This window comes from Pinus tabuliformis, chromosome 5_2, assembly GCF_031772625.1.
Source record: "Pinus tabuliformis cultivar Carrire ecotype Pingquan chromosome 5_2, CPIR1, whole genome shotgun sequence".
Lineage (NCBI taxonomy): Eukaryota > Viridiplantae > Streptophyta > Pinopsida > Pinales > Pinaceae > Pinus > Pinus tabuliformis.
This window is the reverse complement of record NC_142306.1, coordinates 872,510,962-872,516,090: the sequence shown is the minus strand read 5'-3', so window position 1 is coordinate 872,516,090 and position 5,129 is coordinate 872,510,962.

Below are 5,129 nucleotides of genomic sequence, written 5' to 3'. Positions count from 1 at the left end.
AGGATGATGACTTCAAAAGATCCTAGGCAAACTAATGAGAAAGGACCCTACTCAAGCTAACGCAAATAAGATCTAACCAGGTAAATGTGAATCATGGTTGAATAGATTTTAAGACATAGGAACAAAACTTGACCTTTTCATTTTTAAAGAGTCGAGAAAAGGACAAAAGATGACTCTAATCACCTTCGAATATTTAATGATCCTGAAGTGCTCAGATGGACCTTTTTTTTAGGGAGTCCGAAAAGGAACGAAAGTGACTACTCTGGAGAACTAGGCAAAAGGTTTACCAGACAAATCCGTAAAACTGCATATACAACTTGGTAGTCATATGAAAACCAAGGACTTTCCGTACAACAGTCAATCTTCCCGAATGCTGTGTTCGGTGCGTCATGACTTGTAAGGCGACAGACATGGATTCCTATGGATAAAGGATGATAACCTAGTGGGGTCTCCTAGCATATAATCGACGGTACATGGGAGCAAAAATCCGTGCTAGACCACTATTGAGTCACCGAAGGAGGAATCACCCAACCTTGAGTGGAAACAAAAGTGACTAGGTTCAACGACGCCGGAGCACGTCTCTAGACTATACCTCTAAATGTGTGTGTTATGTTCCAATGCGTTGTTAGATTTATTCAGTTCATTTTAAAGTTGATCTTGGATTATGTTTCAGTTTTCAGGCCTTACTGTATGTATATAACAGAACCTAGGATGCAACTAAAATGAGTAAAGCACATTTCTCTTCGATGAACAGCTACCTATGGGAGGGTAGAGAGATCATTCCCAAACCAAGAAAACCAAGACAACAAAATAGTCACTCAAAGCAAGCAGACATCAATTCCTAAAGTGCATGGATACTACTAATGAGAGATATAATCATTCGCTTTTCAAAATGAAACTTGAAATGCAAATTCACTTTCACTTTCGCATGCTAAATGAAATGCAATTCTTTTGATTTTGATGTCTCTTAAATCTAAAAGAAACCAATAAGAAATAAACAAATGTAGAAAAGCGGTTGATCCAAACAATTGTAATCTATGTCCAGGTAGTGAAGAGAAATCGAATCAATGCCGAGATTGGTCCAATAACAATCACTAAACAATCAACCAAAAGTAAGCAAAGGGGAAGGCTTAATCAAACTAACAGCATGCTGGAAACGAATCTGTGCAAACAAGCAACCAAGCTAAATTGATCCAAAAGACTTGAAGTAATGACACTAGGTCACAAAGCAAGAAAAACAAGATTCATTCAACAAAGCTCACAAGAGAGTGCCTCAACCTCTAAACAGTGAAAAACAAGTTATCAAACAAGTGAGAACAACAAGGGACTAGTAAGATTGATCAATTCAGGAGGCAGAATTGAAAAAATCAATTCTACAGCAATCAACGCGGGTGATACACAAGCAACAAGTGATGATAAAGGGCACACCGCAGCAACAAAGAGATGCCAGCGCGAAAGTACATGACTTTTCTGCGATGGTCGATTTACAGAACTGTTGCGACTGTTAAGCGTAATGACGCGATGAACAGGATATCACAAAAGGGGTGACACGATGACAGCGCGACTGTTAAATTAGAAGCCGCGATTATGTTCAAAATAGTAACAGGCGAACCAAAAACTCCCAAATCGAAGACAATCAATCTTCAATCAAATAAGGGAATTTCCCAGATCACACCAGGAAACTCAAAAGACTGGTAAGTAATCGCCAATACTTCAAAAGAGACCAAAACAGAAAACAAGACAAGAGCAAACAAGAAAAGAACAAAGAGCATCCCCAACGGATTCACCAATTTGTGATGCAGGAAAGTGTTCCCTCTGCGGACAGAGGCAACCCCTCTAGCCCTAGAGTGGGTCTAGTCACAAACAAGGACAGATCAACAATAGCTTTCCTTAAACAGTCATAGTTGGAGGCCTACCTCAACCGGTGGTCGATGGAGTTCCGTTGCGCTGCCCCAGTTTCCGCTTCCTTCTCCTGACGAATGATCAACCTAAAACAATGCAAAGGAAATACAACAAAGCACGTAACCAGAACAACAATGATCTATTTACTCACAAATTCAAGAAGTCATGAGCTATCAAGTACATTACATACAATACATAGGAAAACATCATTGATTGCATTAATAATGAAACAAGAGTAAGCTTACAACCAAAGTCTTGATGTCACAAGCCTTCTCAGAAGGGATCCAGCCAACATGTTCCTCAAGCATTCACTCTTTGAAGATGGATCTCCCAACATACAAGTCTCTCTCACTCACAAGTTTTACACAAGATTAAGGGCACTTCACAACCTTCCTCAAGCTATCAACAATCCCACACTTGTCACACTCACACCAGCTATCTAGTGAACTCACAGATACTAACACCTCTATCAGCAACCATTCCAAAGACTAAGAACTTCAAAAACTAGTAGCACATAGCAATGGTGCGAGTTTAAATATGAGAAAGAGTCTCCATGAAAGGTGGGAGGATGAGCTTATCTCCAAGGAAAGTAGCACAAATGACGAAACGGCCACGCCAGAGAAAGGAGGGCGACATAAACTAGGCCAACAACCAGGTTTGGAGTCATCTGGAAGGTCGACTGTTGGAACAAATTCGCCCAATCTGGATCATCGCAAGCACATAACTAGCCTTCCACGCCGACATTGCTATTGAATAATGTATCTAGTCATATCATTTCTCAAGATTACAAGCGACAATCGTGTTGGCACATAGAATACAACCATCACGGGAATCAGGTGTACTTCCACGATGGCAGCACTTTTGGGCTATTTTGGAGCACCCTTCAACGTGTTTATTAAGCCAACGGGTGCAATGAGGAAGAAACCTTTGGAAAAGTGGGTCATTTGGCAACATCATAGAGCATTTGTCTAACATGACACAGTAGGAAGACTGGAGTGAAGACAGTGAGAAATTACTGTGTAACAGATGCCCCCTAAAGTATGAAGCTCGAGAGAGAGGGAGGGGTGAAATGCTTTATGAAACTGACTGAGCTAGAACACCATCTGGAAGAACCTGCACGCAAGTACAACTGATATCTCTGATAATGAAATACATATATTCTAGGCATGGACGCAACCATCCAAAAAACATACGAAATAGGTTTGTGGTATGGACGTAGCCATCTAGCTAATGAGACCATGATGATGATAAAGGTATGGTCGCAGCCATCCATGAAGACTCAGGTATGGTTGCAGTCATCCATCAATGAGTCATGTAATCATAAACCAATCCACGCAGCCCGAACATGTGTAATCTGAGTTTGGGGTCTTGAACCCATATGATCATAGTACAAATCCTAACATGCGAATAGATGTGCTGAGGTCGAGCATGATATAAAATCGCTTGATTACCAGTTAATGATGGAAACCGTTAACAAGCACAAGAGAAACCACCAATAATGCGAATGGCTCTCAAGGTATTGTTTAGCACAATCCACGAAGTGTGAAGAAGGAGCTGAAGTCAAACACTCGTGGAATCACCCAATCGATGACCAATGATGAAAGTTGACCATCAAGTGTGAAGAACTTGCCATTGAGTCATGCAAGCTCTAAGGTACCGAAGGGGATCTCTAGATCAATCTCCTGGATAATGAGCTGATGTCGACAAGAGATGACCCGTCGTAGGAGGGCCATAATGTTTCCCCCATCAACGTCATGAGATAATGAACAAGTGGTAGATGGTGAAACAAAGTATCAGAGGAGAAGATGAGGGTGTAAACTGCAGAAGGATTATACTCTTGAACATGTCGGCGACACGACTCCAGAGGGTGGCAGCATTCAGGCACCAAGGGATCAAAGGCTCGAAGGAGACGGCATGAATTAGATGGAATGAGGCTAGAATGATAACCCAAACCCATGGAAGGCCAAATGATGATGTATGGATGTCCCAACCTGACAAGAAGCAAAAGTGTCGATGTTCAAGAGTGACTAGCTGCAATAGACAATTAATGATAAACCTGTTGTTGAGTCTGACCTAGTAATATTTTAACGAGCCCTAGGAAGGAGAAGCTTGATTCTCGTCATGGTGATGAGTCCAATGTCGTTAGGGCTTAACGAGTCCAACATAGGTAAAACTCAGAGTCTTTTACATGTTTAGAGAGTTTGAAAAAGACATGGAAAAGAAAACTCCAGGGGGGTCCTTTTTCGTAGAGTTGTGTCTCTCGAACCTGAAAAAGTATAAAACGATACTTGAAAGAACTGCCCGACCATTACAATCAAGGAGCACTTTTCGTAACTAGTGACTTTGACTTGAAAAAGTAGAAAAGAGGTCAGAAGCACGTCATTTCGCAACCAATAATGAGCCTGAAACGACAAAAGCCCAACAATCTTTTTGCGTTTAAATGGTCGAAAGAAGAGCTTAAAGGCGACCACCTCTTGTTTCTTTTAACGAGTCAAGAGGAAAACTCGGCTATCTTTTCATTTTTCAAGTCGTTAAAGAGCTTAAAGATGACTTTTCGGGATCAAGTGTATATGAAACTGTCGTAATTCCACTACCTGAAGCTCTGTACAAAATAACGTCACACGTAAATCCATTCGAGATAAAATGAAAAATATTCATAAAAATCACAGTTAAAAAAGTCAAATTTTGATTAACCATGTGGAAAAACAATGAGAAAAACCCACATTTATAAAATATAATTTTTAAATTTGCAAAAATTACTATAAAAAGGGATTAACTCATTCATTTTTACCATAGTACTGTTCAATTCACCGTGGAGCGACTTGGAGCACTGAAGTTGGCGAGCGAAATTCGGCTCCGTTCGTGCATCATTCATCCTGAAAATGGTTCCAGGTAGACACACGTTGCCTTATGCTTCAATTTAATACTCTTCTCATGCGCTTTGAACGTTCCATGTATTAGTTTAGGCAGATTTTCAAACCGGGCTCCGCCGCTCAGTCATCGCGGGTTTACCATATCGGGTCCGCGATGGCCGAAAAAATTTACACACGGCGAGCTCTGATCATCATGGGAAAGCAGTGTACTTCTGTGATGATCGCGAAAAATATGAGCTAGCGACCTCGTGCCATCACGTCTGTTTAAAAAACATACGTGATGGCGACGCAAACATATGCTTTTATTCAAATTCCGCATTGAAATTTTCAAATGAAATGCTAATCCAATTTCTC